The sequence below is a fragment of the Bos taurus genome, chromosome 2, assembly GCF_002263795.3.
Source record: "Bos taurus isolate L1 Dominette 01449 registration number 42190680 breed Hereford chromosome 2, ARS-UCD2.0, whole genome shotgun sequence".
NCBI classification, from domain to species: Eukaryota; Metazoa; Chordata; class Mammalia; order Artiodactyla; family Bovidae; genus Bos; species Bos taurus.
Window position 1 is genome coordinate 128,845,648 of NC_037329.1, and position 20,583 is coordinate 128,866,230.

At 43.8% G+C, this 20,583-nt stretch overlaps 1 non-coding gene across 1 annotated transcript; it reads right to left on the reverse strand.

Annotated features, from left to right (window-relative positions):
• Nucleotides 1-18,158: 18,158 nt before the first annotated feature.
• On the reverse strand, nucleotides 18,159-18,268 carry LOC112443609 (U6 spliceosomal RNA). The gene has a single exon (XR_003032013.1). It is a non-coding gene; the product is annotated as a U6 spliceosomal RNA (small nuclear RNA).
• Between the last annotated feature and the right edge of the window lie 2,315 nt (nucleotides 18,269-20,583).

The following is a 20,583-nucleotide window of genomic DNA, read 5'->3' on the forward strand; positions in this document are numbered from 1 at the left end:
ATGCTTTTGAACTGAGGTGTTGGAAGAGACTCTTGAGAGTCCCTTGGACTGCAAAGAGATCCAACCAGTCCATCCTAAAGGAGATCAGTCCTGGGTGTTCTTTGGAGGGACAGATGTTGAAGCTGAAGCTCCAATACTTTGGCTCCCTGATGCGAAGAGCTGACTCATTGGAAAAGACCCTGATGCTGGGAGGGATTGGGGGCAGGAGGAGAAGGGGACGACAGAGGATGAGATGGCTGGATGGCATCACTGACTCGATGGACGTGAGTCTGAGTGAACTCCGGGAGTTGGTGATGGACAGGGAGGCCTGGCGTGCTGCAATTCATGGGGTCACAAAGAGTCGGACACGACTGAGCGACTGGACTGAACTGAAATGAACTGAGGTGTCCTGCAAGAAATAATGATCAAGTCATGACTATAGTGTTTTTTTTTTTAAATTGCACATCCCAGTGATCCCATTGACTCTGCATTCATTCAGCACAAGCTTGGCTGAGCTTACCATGTGGCAAGAATATACAGAACTAAAACTTGGTGCTTATAATCTGAGATCCAGTTTTGCTTTACTTGATGTGTGTGGCTTAATTAAGTCATTTAAAGTTTCTGTATCTCGTCTGTAAAGGAGGGCTGCTGTGAGAATTAAATGAGGGGATGCGTGCCGAGTAACTAGTGTGGAGCCTGAGAGGATTGAAATAAATAGCATATTTCCCCACCCACCCACTCCCTGCAGTCACAGTCGCTGGGGAAGATAGAGGGGCTGATCCAGCTCCCACAGAATTCAACGGTTCCTTCTGCACTATTTTGACTGATGACAGTATGGACACTTCCAGAGACAAGAGCCCACAACCTCACAGGGAATTTTTAAAGTAGCATCTGTTGTATCCTTCCAATGATAGGAATGATAAATGGTTGTTGTAGAAAAATTGGACAAGACAGAAAGGAACCAAGAAGAAAAGCAAAAATATCCGTAAGCGCAATAGACTTGTGGTTGCCGGTGGAGGCGGAGAGGGAGAGGGAAAGATTGGGAGTTTGAGACTAGCAGATGCAAACTATTAAATACAGGGTGGATTAACACCAAGGTCCTCCTGTATAGCACAGGGAACTATGTTAAATATCTTGTGATGAAACATATGGAAAAGAATATGAAAAATAAAATATATTTGCATAACTGAATCGCTTTGCTATAGAGCAGAAATTAACACAACACTGCAAGTCAACTATACTGCAAAAAAATTTTTTTAAATAAATCCACCAACCAGAAATAAGTACAATGGAATAGCTGTTTAATAGCTATCCCAACAGATATTCTCACCTCTTCTCCATTGCCACCTCCACTCTAGAGACTGGGAAGTGAAATACTCACTTTCCCAGGCTCCTTTGTAGCTGAGAGCAGCCATGGGACCCAGTTCTGGTCCAAGAGACCTCAAGAGAAATCTGCTGGGGCCCTTTGGTAGGGTCTTCATGTTCCTGATAAAGGAGACAGACACTGCAGACACCAGACTATTTCCCTTCCTCCTTCCTGCCTCAGATGCGGACACGATGCCTGGAGCTGGGACAGCCATTTGGTGACCATAAAGAATGGAGGATTGCAGAGTTGCCAGCCCAACATCACCAAGCTGCTGATGCCAGATCCTCAGATCCTCAGAAAACTTATAAGTGAAAATGCACCATAACTCAAGTTTTCCAATTCTTTGAGCTAAAATTCACATACAACTTGTTAATGTTTTTCATATATTTCTTACCAGTCTTAACAGAATTGAGAAATCCTACATATAATTTTACATTCTCAGTTTTTTCCTATGACATGAAACTGTAAAAGTTTTCTCACATCACCAAAAAAATTCCAAAACCCCATGTTAATATTTGTCTATCATGTAACTATGTATCATTTCCATGTTGTCAGAAATAGTTTCCAATTTTTCACTAATGAATAAGCCTGGGATGAATATCCTTATGTATAAATTTTTGCCTGCATCTCTGAAAAATTCTCTAAGATTCTAGAAGAGGAACTACTGAGTCAAAGTACATGAATTACTAGGTCGAAAACAGACTAGTTACACGACAGGAGTGGAAGCCAGCAGCCAGCTGATGGTAGGGTAACAGGCAGGAAGGCCAGGGGTCTCCAAATGGAGGAAATAGCCTGCAAGTGTCAGACATTTTTCTCTCTCTTAAGCCGCAGGAGGAAACAAACTAGCGATATTTTTTCCCTTCTCTATACAAATTTAAAAGGAGGTTTCCCTTAAAATACTGTGTTGCCATAATGACACCTGGTTTCACCTAAAGTTAACTATTCTCAAACCTAGAGATAACCAATGCCTTTCTCTTATGGAAATGTCTGTCTTAAGCTATGCTAATGTGCTGTGCATTTACCCCAGATTCTGTCTTCAAGTTGGTTCTTCCTCTTGGCTCAGAACCCACTTGACAAACCAGCATGTTATACTCAGATATTGTTCCCCTAATCTATGTAGATGAAACTATTTGTATGGTGGTCTGCCCTTCTACAAGATTCAAGTTAATCATTTTATGGCCCAGGATGAACCATTTGGTGCCAAGATTATCCCAAAATGCATCTTATGGGTGAGGGGCCTGGTGCCATTCTGAGTTTTAAGACATTCCTTTCTTTTATTAACAGACTGCTAGTGACTATATAACATCCAGCTGAAGACTAGCAGGGGTTACTCTTTCTGCCCCCTTCTGATGCCTATGTCAGAAGCTTTCTCTATCTCCTTTATACTTTAATAAAACTTTATTACACAAAAGCTCTGAGCGATTAAGCCTTGTCTCTGGCCCCGGATTAAATTCTTCTCCTCTGGGGGCCAAAAATCCCGGCATCTTTGCGTGATTCAGCAACAAACTTTCAGTACCCTGGCCTTCCCCTCAAGGATACAAATCAAAAGTTAGTCAATCACCCAATGCATATTTATGGAGTAGCTATTTCACTCCAGGCTTTCTGCTAGATGCTGGTGATACCGTGATGACTGAAACAGACATGGGTCTTGTCCACGTGGGAAATACCATTTCTCAGATGGCTGCCCAGAAGGACGGTGCCTGGTTTTTATTGAACCATGGCCAGCTAATGAATGGAGAGGCTCACCATAAAGCTAAAAAGCAAAAACCAACTGAGAAAAATATTTGTGATCTATATGGAAAATATAAGGCTCATACTTAATATATCATTACAGTCCAAATATATCATGACTGGTATGCTATCATCAAAAATAATGAAAAATATTTAGACGTGTGAAGAGATGTTCAGGATAGGTGTTAAAAATCAAAAGGCAGATTTCAAACAGTATATTGAGTGTGAACATATTTAATGAAAATTAAAATTGTATATATTTTAGAAGACTAGAAGAATAAACATCAAAATATTGACAGTGTATTCTCTAGTGGTGGGATTATAATTGATATTTATTTTCTTATCTACATTTTCAAAATCTCTGTTATAAACTTGCATTATATTTTTAAACAAGAGAGAGAAACAAAACTTATTAGTGTTTTAAAAGCTACCACAGGGCTTTCCTGGTCTGGGAAGCTCCACGTGCCAAGCAATGTGGTGCAAAAAACAAAAAGGATATGCACCCCATCTCTGCCAAACTAGCCTCTCCTTAGTCTCTGTGCTCCTGGTTCCAGGATCCTGTTTATTTCGCTCTTGTAACATCACTCATCAATGTTACCTTGTATCCTCACTTCACAATCATTTGAGACATAAACCTAACCAACAGCTTTTAAATTTCAGATACTGAATTGCACAGCTTTGGAATTATCATCTGGTTCTTTTTTTTTTTAGAGTTTTTATTTCTCAATCAAGATTTTCCTATCTTTCATTAGGAGCCTACTTTCCTTTATAGTAAAGAACTAGCTATAACAGCTACTTTAAAATCATTATCTGGTCATCTCAGTCTCTTTTGATCATCCTTTCTCTTGAAAAAAGAATCACATTTTCCTTTTCTTTGTATGTCAGGTAGCTTTGGATTCCATCTTCAGTACTATGTCGTGAAGACTCTGGACTGTGTCATATAACCCCTACAGAGTGCTGCTTTTTGCAATTGTTCTCAGGCAGTTAACTTGGTTGACTCAAAATAACAAACACTGTCATTGGGCAAGCAGTTCAAATGTTGGTTCGCTTCTTTTATCCTTCGCTGAAGTTTTGTCCTACGAATGTATGATTTAGAGGTTGGCCAGAGATTGGTACAGAGCTTACAAAGAACTCTTCTCTCTGCCTTTCACCTTGCCAGGGTACCCCCCTCACTTTTCAGTAGCTGTTATTGCCCTCAGCTCTGTCCTCTGGGGTTTCAGGTCAGAAATGCTGCAGGTTTTCTATTGAAACGTTAGATGTGAGATGTAGAACATTTGGAAATGTCCCCCTTTCCAAACTGTGCATAGAGTACCCTCAAATCGTGCTGACTGCAGTATGCTACAAGGGATTTAAAAATGAGAAACTCATCCTGGGCCATTCCCTTCTCGCAGAAACAGACACGACTAACAGTTTCACTTTACTTTCATGCTTTCGTGAGCACTCTGACCCTCTGCTGGCTGCACCCTTTTCGAGGGGCCAAGGAGTCTTTGGAACCAAGGGATCGTGGTTGCACAGAGCCCGTGACATCTCCCCTTTCCAAACTGTGCATACAGTACCCAGAACTCAGAATTCTCTGGACAAATGGTCCCAGCTCACTTCCAGGACCACATGGACCACTTCTGCAGATGTGGAAGACAAAATAAAGGCTCTTCAAACATGCCCATTTAAAATAAATTTTATGGGGAGGGAGGTGGGAGGGGGGTTCAGGATGCGGAACACATGTACACCCATAGCTGATTCATGTCAATGTGTGGCAAAAACCACTACAACATTGTAGAGTAATTAGCCTCCAATTAAAATAAATTAATTAATTAAAAATAAATAAATAAAATAAATTTTAATTTATGAAATTAAAAGTGGATAAGAAAGACATGGTCCAAATGTAAAGAAACAGATCTAAATTAGAACAGGGGAGCAATACACAGAGCGGGTAGAGATTAGGAATGTGGTGAAGATGGCTCATGTCCCCTTTGAGAACAGTATTGTAGTTAACCGTGTTGTGGACATGGATGCCAATCAGAGTCTGCATTAAACCCCAGCTCCACCACTTAACCTCTCTGTGGTTCAATTTCCTCGTCCATAAGATGGGGATTCTATTGTACTTTCCTCCGTGGGTAGCTAGCTGTGAGGATTAAATTAATCATTATGTGTAAAGCACTTTGTAATTTGCCCAGCATATGGTAATTGCTCAACAAAAAATTCAGTTCAGTTCAGTCGCTCAGTCGTATCCAACTCTTTGCGACCCCATGAGTTGCTGCACGCCAGGCCTCCCTGTCCAACACCAACTCCTGGAGTGTACCCAAACTCATGTCCATTGAGTCGGTGATGCCATCCAGCCATCTCATCCTCTGTCGTCCCCTTCTCCTCCTGCCCCCAATCCCTCCCAGCCTCAGGGTCATTTCCAGTGAGTCAGCTCTTCACATGAGGTGGCCAAAGTACTGGAGTTTCAGCTTCAGCATCAGTCCTTCCAATGAACACCCAGGACTGATCTCCTTTAGGACGGACTGGTTGGATCTCCTTGCAGTCCAAGGGACTCTCAAGAGTCTTCTCCAACACCACAGTTCAAAAGCATCAATTCTTCGGCGCTCAGCTTTCTTTATAGTCAAACTCTCACATCCATACGTGACCACTGGAAAAACCATAACCTTGACTAGACAGACCTTTGTTGGCAAAGTAATGTCTCTGCTTTTTAATATGCTGTCTAGGTTGGTCATAACTTTCCTTCCAAGGAGTAAGCGTCTTTTAATTAGCAATTTATATTACTCCCAAGGAGAAAATTGAGGGGGAATGGTATGGGAAAAACATGATCCAAAAATAAAATACGTCGTGATTTTAAACAATTGGTGATGTGTATGAAAGAATTCACTTGAAATTAACCCTGGGGACATTCTTCTTGAGTGGCATTGAATTAGCAGAAAATAAAATGCCATCCTAGTACATTACTTGGCTCTATTTACATAATGATAAATATGTAAACTCTGTGTATTAGAGATCAAAAGATAACTGTGGAAAACTGATGGAAAAGAAAAGATGTTTATGAAGCTCAAATACGTACAGCATATCAAAATGACAACAGGAAGAGGCTGGAGGTTGTATAACCCACAAGGAGAAGTCAGTAGAAACATATAAATCAGCGCATTGAGAAGTAACCACACAAATCTTCTTTAGAGGTGTAGGGTGACCACTGCTGCTGCTGCTGCTAAGTCACTTCAGTCGTGTCCAACTCTGTGCAACCCCATAGACGGCAGCCCACCAGGCTCCCCCATCCCTGGGATTCTCCAGGCAAGAACACTGGAGTTGGTTGCCATTTCCTTCTCCAATGCATGACAGCGAAAAGTGAAAGTGAAGTCATTCAGTTGTGTCTGACTCTTAGCGACCCCATGGACTGCAGTCCACCAGGCTCCTCCATCCATGGGATTTTCCAGGCAAGAGTACTGGAGTGGGGTGCCATTGCCTTCTCCAAGGTGAGGAACTAAAAACAGAACCATTTAAAGTAGCAGATTCCAGATTGCTTTCTGAAGATGAGAAGGCAATTAACAGCACTTAGTTTACTTGGTATTTCTCCAGTAACAATCTCTGGTCCTGAAGGCAGCTTCGGGGAAAGGCTATGTGAGCTCAAATCTCAGCTCACTTATCTTGGCCCAATCACTTAACCTTTCTAGAATTCAGTGTTTTCTTTTCTTCTTCTTTTAAAATTTGTACTGCAGTAGTTGCTTTACAATGTTGCGTTACTGTCTGCTGTATAGCAAAGTGGATCAGCTCTACGTATACAAATATATCCCCTCTTTTTTGAACTTCCTTCCCATGTAGGTCACCACAGTGCACTGAGTGGAGCTCCCTGTGCTATCCAGTAGGTTCCCATATCTGCTTTATACATGTCAATCCCAATCTCCCAACAGAATTCAGTATTTTCATCTGCCAAGTGGTGACAAGGTGCTTACCTATGCTGGTGATTTTAAGTCTCTCCCTTCTCAAAGGATTGTTTAGAGCTGATTTGAGGCAATTCAGCTTCCAACAGAGCTTGTCCCTGTTTAACTCTGAATCTGAAATTGAAGTGAATATGTTAACAGAACAGATTACACAACACACAGCTCGCTGGCCCGAGAGCTCAGATCTCCCTGGCAGCTGGCAGCTGGTTCGGGCCCCCTGGGCAGAGGGACTGGCGGCTCAGCGAGACTTGCTCCTCCTGACTTTGACCACATGAGCTGGCTTTCCCAGCTCTGACTCCTGTGACGTCTTCAGTTGCTTCCCACTTGCTTTGGTACCAATTTCACAGGATATTAAACTTGCTTAATAAAGTTGTCTTATCCATCTGGTGCTTAGCACATAACGATATTTCTAAATCTTTTGTATTCTCAGGAAATAAGAATAATACTTTGAGTACCAGATGCTGCACTAGCAAATCATTTTTATACATGCATACGTATACAATTACACATCATAGGCACGTACATGTGAGTGCATGCGTGCTCAGTCGCTCAAGTCCTGTCTGACTCTTTGTGACACTATGAACTGTAGCCCACCAGGCTCCTCTGTCCACAGAATTCTCTAGGCGAGAATACTGGAAAGCATTGCCATGCCCTCCTTCAGGGGATCTTCTCAACACAGGGATAAAATCAGGGTGTCCTTTGTCTCCTGCACCGCAGGTGGATTTTTTACCGCTGAGCCCTATGTACTTACATATATACACAGAAATATATTTTATTTATGTTGACCAACTGATCTCTACAATTGCGCTTTAGTAGATACAAACCAAAGGACAATCAAGGATATAATTGATTCATTAGAGACTATACAGCTAGTAAATGGTTGTGTTATCAACCAGGGTTCTTGGCCTCCTTAATCAATAGAAATTGATCAGAGGCCAGACAAGAAGTTCAGACAAGGTTTTGTTGGGGCCCCTGCTACAGCAGGGGGAAGGGGGACAAACAAGAGTTTCCCTTGCTTGGTCGCTCCTTAAGGGGACTGGCGAGCTTGTTCCTTATATGCGAGTGAGGGCAGGGGTATGTCCAGGGGTGGGCCAGACAGGTGGCTTAGGTGTTTTGCCTACCGCTGTGTACAGGAGGCATGCACAGTACCTTGTTTTTGCTCTAGGTTTTTCAAAAGTGGAAGTTGGGTTTTTTGGTCTCTTCATGTCTTTTGTCCAGAATTGGCCCCAACTGCACATGTACCAACTCAGCTATTTTTAGTCGCATACCGTTTCTTTGTATTCTGTTGTCCAAAGAGAGGTGTGTTCAGGTCCAAGCTTTGCAGCATGGCACCAAAGGGTCCCAGGCTCCAGCCTGTCTCAACTGAACTAAGATTCAAAGCCCAACCTGCCAACTCTAAGACTCTTTTGACTGTAAACCATGATGTCTATATAACACCTTTCATGTTCTTCAAGATATCCTCTGAAAATCTGGCACATAAACTATTCAATTCAAAGAGCTAGCTGGCCCTGGCCAACACAGCAGCCACTGGCCACATGTGACCAGTGAACACCTGAAATGTGGCTGGTCCTAACTGAAGTGTGCCAAAGTATAAAATATACACCAATTTCTAAGACTTCCCTGGTGGCTCAGATGGTAAAGAATCTGCCTGCAATGCAAGAGACCTGGATTCGATCCCTGTGTCAAGAAGATACCCTGGAGAAGGGAATGGCAACCCACTCCAGTATTCTTTTCTGTAGAATTCCAAGCAGAGAGGAGCCTGGTGGGGGACAGTCCATGGGATCGAAAAGAGTTGGACACAACTGAGCAACTAACACTTTTCTAAGACTTAGTACAATGAGAAAAATATGAAATAGTTCATTAATAATTTTTATATTGACTACAGATGAAATGATCATATTCCATACATATTGGCTTAAATAAAACATGTTATTAAAATTAATCTCACTTGTTTCTTTTTGGGTTTTTTTTCAGTGTGGCTATTAGGAATTTTTAAATTCTGTATATGGCTCATGCTATAGAATTTTATCTGTTGGACAGAGCCAAGCTAGACCATTGAATTAACAGAGACATCTGTGAGTCAATAGAAAAAACACTGGTGGAAAGGTTACCCTGGTGGTCCAGTGGCTAAGACTCTCTGCTCCCAGTGCAGGGAATCTTGGTTCGATCCCTGGTCAGGAAACTAGATCTCACATGCTAAGAGTTCAGACGCCTCATCTAAAGATCTCGCATGCTGCAACGAAGACTGAAGATCTCACGTGCTGCAACAAACACCCAGCACAGCCAGATAAATAAATATCTCCACCAGAAAAAACACTGGTGGAGAAGTCAGGAGACCTGAGTTCAAGCCCTAGCTTTGACATCATCTAGTTGTGTGGCCTTAGGCAAACCTCTCACCTTCTCTGAGCCTCAGTTTCCCTTTTTTAAAATGAGATCAGATTATTTCAATGTGTCCTTCCACCCTGACAGTCCAAGTTCATACCAGCAACTCTCTCAGCCCTCAGCACTTACTAACATCTTTTCTCAGCCCAAAGTTCTATCTGCTCTACCTCGATCATAAACTCCTTGAGGATAGAATTTCTCTGTCCCCCAGCTCCAGTCTCACTGCCCTGCAGTAAGCATACAGTAGGCACTTGATCATAACCTGTTGGTTTGAAACTTGTTTAAAGTCTATTATTAACAACCCCTGCCTGCTTCTTTTTCCTTTCTCTCTCCACTCCCCCGGGCAAACCCAGGATTTCTGCAAAGATTCACATATTACAATTCCAAGGAATGTGAAATAAGAGTGTAGTTTAGCGAAATTTAAGCAATTTGTTACTCAACATGCAACGGTGAAGTATAAAGCTGAAGGGTGGTGTCATCTTCTAGCTCAGGACTTGGGATCCTACTGGGATCATCAGAGGTCACAGAGTACAAACAGTGGACGAGTTTTTGCTCTATTTTCACCCACGTTGAATAGGCCTCCCAAGTCACACTGTCTGTTATGAAACAAATTGTATTAAAATTAAAACCTGAGAACAGGTGCAGGGCCTTGACCATCTTGATATCTGCTACACTCAGGCATTCAGCAAATGGGAAAATGTAAAAAAAAAAAAAATATATATATATATATATATATATATATATATATATATGCTGGCAACAGAGAGCTAAATAGAAGCCCCCAAACAAGCATCAACTTCAGGAACCTGGGCTGAGTGAAGCCGTCATGAAGGGCGAATGTAAACTGAACCGTGATCAGATGCCAGGGCCCCATGCTAGGATATGTGGCATTTAATCTCCTTAACAATGACGTAGGTTACTATAATAATGCCCTGTTCAGTTTACCTTGGAAATTGGTTCATTTCAAAAATGTATTTTAAGCTTGTACTGTGAGTCAGACACTGCTCTAGGCATTGGGGTCTACTGTAGTCTAATGAAAGTCTAAACAATCATTTTAATCCCACTCCAAGATACATATCCAAAACAATAGAAAACAAGGACTGAAACAAACTTGTACACTTTATGGCATCAGTATTCACAACCACCAAATGAGGAAGCAAACTAAAGTCTAGATAAGCAAAATGTGTTACATACATTCAATAGAATGCTATTTAGCCTTTGAAAAGAATGAAATTCTAACACACGCTGCAACATAAATTAATCTTGAAAGCCACACCCAAAAGGACAAATGTTATACAATTCCACTTAAATGAGGAATGTAGAAATAGGCAAATTCATAGAAACAAAAAGTGGGATAGACGGTTAAGACGAACCATCTTAACCATCGAAGTTCAATGGTTAAGATTCCACACTTCCACTGTAGGGGTCCTGGGTTCAATCCCTGGCTGGGGAACTAAGATTCCCTGAGCCTCACAGAACAGTTAAAAAAAAAAAAAAAAGTGGGACAGAGGTTACCCAGAGCCGAGAGGAGGAGAGATGGGGGAGTTATTATTTAATGGGTGTAGAGTTTCTGTTTGGGATGATGAAAAGTTCTAGAAATAGATAGTGGTGACGGTTCTACAACACTGTGAATGTACAATGTCACTGCATCGTGCATTCACAAGTGGTTAAAATGGTAAACTGTATGTTATATACATTTTTACCACAATAAAAACATCAACTGAGAAAAGCTAACAGTTTCACATAGCAGCACGCGAATGGGGCGAGGTGCCGGAGATTAAGGACAAGGATGGAGCTATTTTAGGTGGCATTATCAAGGCAGGCCTCTTTGAGAGGGTGACATTTGAACTGAGACTTGATACGTGAGAGAGGCCCAGCCAAGCAGAGAATGTCCCGGTGGGGAGGATGCTGCAGGCAGAGACAACGCCAGGGAGGGGCTCTCTGGCTGTCGAGGGAGCCCAGTGTAGCAGACCTGTTGGAAAATATTCACAGTAGCTAAAAACTGTGACAATTCTGTTGCCCATCAGCTGTAAGATGGATACCCTAGATGTTACACATTCACACAACGAAATGCTATACAGCGATGAGTTAGGGCCACACACAATGATAGGGATAAATCTCACAAACATAAAAGAATGCGCATGCATACTAACAGGGCTTCAGTTGTGTCCAACTCTTTGCACCCTATGGAGTGTAGCCCGCCAGGCTCCTCTGTCCATAGGATTCTCCAGGCAAGATTACTGGAGTGGGTTGCCACACCCTCTAACTCGTGTCTCTTTCATCTCCTGCACTGGCGGCTGGGTTCTTTACCGTTAGTGCCACCTGGGAAGTCCCAGATGAAGGAATACATCCAAGGAATTCCCTGGCGGTCCAGTGGTTAGGACTCAGCACTTTTACTGCCAAGGATGCAGGTTCAATCCCTGGTTAGCGAACTAAGATCCTGCCACATGTGAAGTCATTCAGTCGTGTCCAACTCTTTGTGACCCTATGGACCATAGCCTGCCAGGCTCCTCCATCCATGGGATTTCCCAGGAAAGAATACTGGAGTGGGTTGCCATTTCCTTCTCCAGGGGTTATTCCCGACCCAGGGTTCGAACCCAGGTCTCCCGTATTGCAGGGAAACTCTTTACCCTTTGAGCTACCAGGGAATCCCACATGGGTGGAGCTAAAACACACACACACACACACACACACACACACACATCCAGTAAGACTGTATTCATATAGAACTAAAAATAAATATAATTACACTTTGAGGATACGTACTGTTGGAAGACAAAAAGAATGCACAGTGCCCACTGAGCTGAGAGTACTTTAAGACTGAAAAATGAGACAGACAGCTCCATATACTCAATGTGTCAGTTTATCATATGACAACCTGCTCACAGAGTAGGGCTGGGCAGAAGACAATCTGGAAGCCTTCACAATTGTGCTCTATAGCACGGAGGCAAAACTGGGACAATTTTATAGTTAACCTATGGTGTGGGGAGTATGCGCTTGGAAACACAGAGTGCTTCCCTAATTCAAGATCTATGAATGGGTAACTAGGCTGGTGAGCACTGGGAATACGTCAGACAAGGTCTTATCATGGGAACAAACATAGGAGCATGGAGTCCACCTGGACCTAACGATCATGAACAATATCCACTAACTACAGAGCCCTTGACAACGAAGAGATTTACTACACAGTTCATCCCTAGGTAGGGTCAGTGGAAGAAAGCAAGAACTGAATGGGCCCAAGATGGCATCAGTCATGCTAACAGCCAGACATATACATATGTAGTAAAACTCTAAAGTAAAATGAGGGCTTCCCTCGAGGCTCAGTGATAAAGAAGTGAAAGTGAAAGTCACTCAGTCGTGTCCTCTCTTTGGGACCCCATGGACTATATAGTCCAGGCCAGAATACTGGAGTGGGTAGCCTTTACCTTCTCCAGGGGATCTTCCCAAGCCAGGGATCAAACCCAGGTCTCCCAATTACAGGAAGATTCTTCACTGTCTGAACCACAAGGGAAGCCCAAGGATACTGGAGTGGGTAGCCTATCTCTTCTCCAGAGGATCTTCCCAACCCAGGAATCAAACCAGGGTCTCCTGCATTGCAGGCAGATTCTTTACCAACTGAGCTATGAGGGAAGCCCGTCCACCTGCCAGTGCAGGAAACAGAGGTTCATTCCTTGGTCCAGGAAGATCCCACGTGCCGTGGAGCAACTAAGCCTGTGTGCTCTAGAGCCCTGGAGCTGCAACTACTTAAAGCCGCGCACCCTAGAGCCTGTGATCCACAAAAGAAGCCACCGCAACGAGAAGCCCACGCACTGCAACTAGAGACAAGCCCAAGTAGCAACGAAGATCCAGCACAGACAAAAATAAAATAAACAGAAACTTAAAAATAAAAATGAAGCAAGGATAGTATACCATAAAAGCCAGGATAGCAGCTCTCCGGAGTGCTACGAGGGCAGATAAGACGGAACTGTGATTGTGGGAGGGGCATGCTGGGACTTGCAGGGCGCTTACAGTGTTGGACTTCTTGACCTTGGGGTGGAAGAATACGTAAGGGTCCTCTTCACGATTATCAGTTACATTTTACACACGTGCACTTTTTATATAAGTAAGAGTCTGGAGAAAGATATGTAACAAATATACAACATAGTATTAAGATCTTCTCTAGGCGATCTTCTCGACCCAAGGATCGAACCTGAGCCTCTCACATCTCCTGCATTGGCAGGTGGGTTCTTTACCACTAGCGCCACCTGGAAAGCCCTCAGAATATACAAAGAATTACCAAAAAATCAATAAGAAAAAGAACAAATGTATTAGTCAAGGTCCAGTCAGGAGAGAGAAGCCACATAGTAATTTGAACAGGGAACACTTAATATAAAAATTGTTATCTAATAATATGGGACTATTAGAATAATTAATAACTAAGGTGTAAAGAGAATGTACAAGAATGAAGCAATAACTGATAAAGGCAACAGGTCTTACCTATAGGATTGAGCAGCGTGCCCAAGAAAAGAACAAACCTGGAAGCAATTAGACCTCATAAGAGATGTTGCTCCCCTACGTGGTAGAGACCATTTGCTAAGATGCTACAGCCCAGGCCTGACAAGCAGAAAACTCCGCTTCTTGGGTGAGAACAAAATTCACTAGGAAACCATTTATTGGAGAAGAGCTGGGAAGCCACCCAGCAAGTGCCAAAAGAACTCACTTGGAAGATGCCCATGTCAGTTCAGTTCAGTTCAGTCACTCAGTCACGTCTGACTCTTTGCAACCCCATGAATTGCAGCACGCCAGGCCTCCCTGTCCATCACCAACTCCCGGAGCTCACCCAAACTCATGTCCATCGAGTCAGTGATGCCATCCAGCCATCTCATCCTCTGTCATCCCCTTCTCCTCCTGCCCCCAATCCCTCCCAGCATCAGAGTCTTTTCCAATGAGTCAACTCTTCGCATGAGGTGGCCAAAGTATTGGAGGTTCAGCTTCAGCATCAGTCCTTCCAATGAACAACCAGGACTGATCTCCTTTAGGATGGACTGGTTGCATCTCCTTGCAGTCCAAGGGACTCTCAAGAGTCTTCTCCAACACCACAGTTCAAAGGCATCAATTCTTCAGCTCTCAGCTTTCTTCACAGTCCAACTCTCACATCCATCTATGACCACTGGAAAAACCATAGCCTTGACTAGACGGACCTTTGTTGGCAAAGTAATGTCCCTGCTTTTGAATATGCTATCTAGGTTTGTCATAACTTTCCTTCCAAGGAGTAAGCATCTTTTAATTTCATGGCTGCAATCACCATCTGCAGTGATTTTGGAGCCCAAAAAAATAAAATCTGACACTGTTTCCACTGTTTCCCCATCTATTTCCCATGAAGTGATGGGGCCGGATGCCATGATCTTCGTTTTCTGAATGTTGAGCTTTAAGCCAACTTTTTCATTCTCCTCTTTCAGTTTCATCAAGAGGCTTTTTAGTTCCTCTTCACTTTCTGCCATAAGGGTGGTGTCATCTGCATATATGAGGTTATTGACATTTCTCCTGGCAATCTTGATTCCAGCATGTGCTTCTTCCAGCCCAGTGTTTCTCATGATGTACTCTGCTGCTACTGCTAAGTCACGTCAGTCGTGTCCAGCTCTGTGTGACCCCATAGACGGCAGCCCACCAGGCTCCTCCGTCCCTGGGATTCTCCACGCAAGAACACTGGAGTGGGTTGCCATTGCCTTCTCCAATGCATGAAAGTGAAAAGTGAAAGTGAAGTCGCTCAGTCGTGTCCGACTCTTAGCGACCCCATGGACTGCAGCCTACTAGGCTCCTCTGTCCATGGGGATTCTCCAGGAAAGAATACTGGAGTGGGTTGCCATGCCCTCCTCCAGGGGATCTTCCCAACCCAGGGATGGAATCCAGATCTCCTGCATTGCAGGCAGATTATTCACTGTCTCAGCCACCAGGGAAGCCCTGCTGCTGCTGCTGCTGCTGCTAAGTCGCTTCAGTCGTGTCCGACTCTGTGTGACCCCATAGACGGCAGCCCACGAGGCTCCCCCGTCCAGGGACCCAAAACGGCAGCCAGAGAGTGGGGAGGGAGGGGAAGGTTAAAAACTAAAGATGCCAACCACACGACCTTCCTACTCTGCAGGCTTCTGAGCCTGGGAAAAGGGAAGCATGAAATTGGATGAGACTCTGAAGTTTTTACAGAAGATTGGATCAGGATTTTTTAATTACACTGTCTGCCAAACCTACCAGGTTTTTTTTGGTGGTTTTTTTTTTTTTCTTTTTTTTTTTGGAAAATTTTAAACTTTTATATGCAAAGAGCTAGTATTGTTTCTGCATAACACAGATTCCTGGATGACCCATTCAAGGAACTCCACTTAGTCTAACTTAGTTCACCATGAGGCCAGCCTGTAAAGATGGTAAATGATGAAGCAAGGCCTCCTGGTCCTCTCCTGCATCTCCAAGTGATGCACCTTCAATTTTCCAAGGCCAATTTGTATCAATCGCCTTTCACAATTAAATGATGTTTTGTGGGGCTTTTCTCCCCCTGGGATAATTAAAGCCTTCCTCTACACAAATATTGCTTCTGCCACTGTTGGTAAGAAACTCCTTTGTAATATGAATCCCCACTGGAGATCAAGCCTTTCCATGTCAAAGAGGTGCTCATTTCACTTGAAAAATTGTTTTTAAACACCTCAAAATTCCTCCTGATTCAACACAGTTTATATTGTTTCTGTGATGCCCAGAGTTTAGAAGCATTTAAACATTATTTTTTCTAGAAGACAAATTTAGTTAAAATGCACACCGCCGCAAATGTTAAGTGGCCTAAATCTCTCCCCTCTGGCTAATAAAGGGTTCCCAGGTTGCACTCGGAGAAGGCAATGGCACCCCACTCCAGTACTCTTGCCTGGAAAATCCCATGGACGGAGGAGCCTGGTGGGCTGCAGTCCATGGGGTCGCTAGGAGTCGGAGATGACAGAGCGGCTTCACTTTCACTTTTCACTTTCATGCACTGGAGAAGGAAATGGCAACCCACTCCAGTGTTCTTGCCTGGAGAGTCCCAGGGACGGGGAGCCTGGTGGGCTGCAGTCCATGGGGTGGCACAGAGTCGGACACGACTGAAGTGACTTAGCAGCAGCAGCAGACTGTGCTAGTTGTTAAGAAGCCACCTGCCAATGCAGGAGACGTGGGTTTGATTCTTAGATTGCGAAGATCCGCAGGAGAAGGAATCTTGCTTGGAGAATCCCATGGACAGAGGAGCCTGGCAGGCTATAGTCCATAGGGTTGCAAAAAGTCAGACACGACTGGAGCAGTTTAGCATGCTGGTTAATAAACATTGTAGAAATTCCAACAGGTAAACTAATAGGAGCCCATACCATCTTGTCAGAACACACATAAAAAAGAATCCTGCTGCTGCTGCTGCTAAGTCACTTCAATCATGTCCAACTCTGTTCGACCACATAGACGGCAGCCCACCAGGCTCCCCTGTCCCTGGGATTCTCCAGGCAAGAACACTGGAGTGGGTTGCCATTTCCTCCTCCAATGCATGAAAGTGAAAAGTGAAAGTGAAGCCGCTCAGTCGTGTCTGACTCTTAGCGACCCCATGGACTGCAGCCCACCAGGCTCCTCTGTCCATGGGATTTTCCAGTCAAGAGTACTGGAGTGGGGTGCCATTGCCTTCTCCAAAAAAAAAAAAAAAAAAAAATCCTGATTTACCCTTATTATTGAAAAAGAGAGAGAGAGAAAGAAGAAAACAGGCCCCAAAAGACCTTCAAATGTTCTTCCCAACCCAGGGATCAAAGTCTTTTACATCTCCTGCGTTGGCAAGAGGGTTCTTTACCACCAGCGCCCCCTGGGAAACCCATCTACCCCATACAAACACTCAGAGGACTAAACTCTTCTTAAAGCATTTATAGTAGGCATAATAACACTAGTAACAAAATAAGTGAACCAAACCTCTCTGTGTGAAACATCCCGATGACTTAAACTTCACATACACACATGAACAAAGTAACCAAAATTACTCAATAATCCCGTTTTCTTCACAGGAAGCCAAAACTTAAAGAAGTAACTCTGTGGCCTGTGCTGCTGCTGCTGCTGCTGCTGCTGCTAAGTCACTTCAGTCCTGTCCGACTCTGTGCGACCCCATAGATGGCAGCCCACCAGGCTCCCCCGTCCCTGGGATTCTCCAGGCAAGATCACTGGAGTGGGTTGCCATTTCCTTCTCCAATGCAGGAAAGTGAAAAGTGAAAGTGAAGTCGCTCAGTCGTGTCTGACTCTTAGCGACCCCATGGACTACAGCCCACCAGGCTCCTCTGACCATGGAATTTTCCAGGCAAGAGTACTGGAGTGGGGTGCCACTGCCTTCTCCAGGCCTGTGCTGCTATTAGGTATTAATAACATATTTTCACTCTAAACTGTCCTTGAGGCCTGTGACAATGTTTACAACTCTAAAAATAGACAATAAAATCTTTCAAAGAGTTTTCAGAGATCCAAACTAAAAATCTAGAGCTATCTACATGGTGACTGATGAACTAAAATTTTAGTATTAAAAAAAAAAAAAAGTTACTTTATGAACCGTGACTTTCTGAGTCACTGGTGTCTCAAGATACCTTTGTGGGGTTTTTTGTTTTGCTTAGTTTTGCTTTGCTTGTTCTGGGCTTGAAGAACAAATATTCATTTCCTGCAGAAATGGAGGCTGGGAAGATCAAGATGCCTGCCGATGAGAATCTGCTTCCTGATCCCTAGAAGTTTGTCTCCTGCTGTGTCCTTGCACAATGGAAAGAGTGAGGGAGCTCAATGTTGTGGAACACTTCACGAAGTTTCATCTCATCCTTGGGCAGGGGCCATGCTAATCTTCTCGGTATTGTTCCAATTTTGGTTCTATGTGTGCTGCTGAAGGGAGCGCTTGGATCTCTGAGTGGTTCTCTGATCAAATGGAAAACATTAACTCCGTTTGGACAAGTTGCCACTGTGACTTCATTTGGTCTTGTTGCTTCTTGCTGGAGAGATTGTTCTCTATTCCTGTCTCCATAACTCAGAATCTTCTACCAGCGATCTTGCCCTGACTGTAAAACACTTGTTTCTTTACAATTAAAAAAAAAAAAAAAAGAGTACAAGGCTATTGGTTGGTCCAGAATGAGTTTGTCTCCAAACATGTTTTGTTAAATACATTGAGTTCCTGAGCTGACCACTGACCACAGGAATACGCCTCTGTCCTTGCCATTAATAGTTTTATCCTGCCTTTTCTATTTCCCAATCCAGGGATGTCCTCAAAACTTCACTAGGTGAACCTTACGTCAAAACACTCAAGTTCTAGGGACTGCATCTATCTCAAAAAAAGAATATGCCATTCTAATTTATTAAAACCTCATTTTACAGTTAATCTTGGCTCAGAATAACAAAAACCAAAATAGAAAATTCAGCCAAACAAGTAATTCACATGAAATCATAAATGAGCAACCATCCACCCATGTACCCACCCACTCAATCAGCCCACAAATATTATTGAGCAAAATGCCCAGGTGCAGTATTAATTGCTTGGAATAGCTCTGTGAGCCAAACAGACAATCCCTGCCCTTAAGAAGCTGCTATTATACTGAGGATGGAAAGGGGTGGACAGCGGGGAGCCGCTGCTTGGCTGGTGCTGGTGTCTCTGATGGGGGTACAATGAAGCTGCTTCTGCAGATGTAAAAAACACTGCAAAGTGGATTCAGCTGCTGCTGCAGGAAGGAACTGCCATTGCCGGGGTGAAGATCTGTAGCTACAGAGATGCTCACAGGAACAGGAAGCAAAGTGGAAGGAACAAGTCCCTTCTTCCTCCTCCATCCCTGCAACCTCCACCAGGCATTGTCTATGCAGAATCCCTGGTGGCTCAGACAGTAAAGAATCTTCCTGCCATGTGGGAGACTTGGGTTCGATCCCTGGGTTTGGAAGATCCCCTGGAGGAAATGGCAACCCACTCCACTATTCTTGCCTGGAGAATCCCATGGACAGAGGAGCCTGGTGGGCTACAGTCCATGGGGTCTCAAAGAGCTGGACTCGACTGAGTGACTAACGCTATGCAGAGTCGACAGGGACCAGCTGGCCAAGCTGAAATGTAGTTTGCAAAGTCCCAGTCCCAGCATCCCAGAGAGTATAGGAAGGTGGCTTGGAGCTAAAATAGCTTGTAACTGGCACAATAATAAACAGATAAATTAGATTAGAAGATGATAAGGGCCACAGGGGAAAGAGAAGAGCAAGGTAAAGAGGATTAGGAGAGTGTTACATATTACATAGGGCAATCAGGGTGGGCCTCATCGAGAAGCGTGACTTCCCTGGTGGCTCAGATGGTAAAAGTGTCTGCCTACAGTGTGGGAGACCCGGGTTCGATCCTTGGGTCAGGAAGATCCCCTGGAGAAGGAAATGGCAACCCACCCCAGTACTCTTGCCTGGGAAATCCCATGGATGGAGAAACCTGGTAGGCTACAATCCATGGGGTCACAAAGAGTCGGACACGACTGAGCGACTTCACTTTCTTTCTTTCTTTTCTCATTGAGAAGGTGATAGACATACCACTAAGCTAACAGTTGGCCTATCCAAGATCCAAGTGTCTTCAAGACAGTTACTGCACTGCCAGTAATTGTCCAGGACCAGGAAAATTCACTCCTTTGGGCTTTTCTTACCCAGCTTTATATTTAAGAGACAGGACTGCTCTAATTTCTCATATTTCCATTCCCAATCTTGTGTAAACAGATACTTTAAACTGACTCTCAGGGACAAAGTCCTTTCCTAAAACTGAAAGGATACCCGAGGTGAGGAATTTATCACAGGTGAAGTCATCCGGCAGGCTTCCCAGGTGGCACTAGTGGTAAAGAACCCACCTGCAATGCAGGAGATGTAAGAGATTCGGTTCAATCCCTGGGTCAGGAAGAGCCCCTGGAGGCGAGCATGGTAACCCACTCCAGTATTCTTGCCTGGAGAATCCCATGGACAGAGGAACCTACAGTTCATAGGGTTGCAAAGAGTCCGCCATGATTAAATCAACTTAGCACACAAGGACCTGGAGCAACTGAAATTCTCATATCTTGCTGGCAGGAATATAAAATGGTGCAACCTCTTTAGAAAACCGTTTAGCAGATTTTTCTAAAGCTAAATATACAGCTACCTTCTCATTCAGCAATGCCAATCCTATGTATATGCCCAAGAGAAATGGTTGAACGAAAAGACATGTAGAAGATGTTC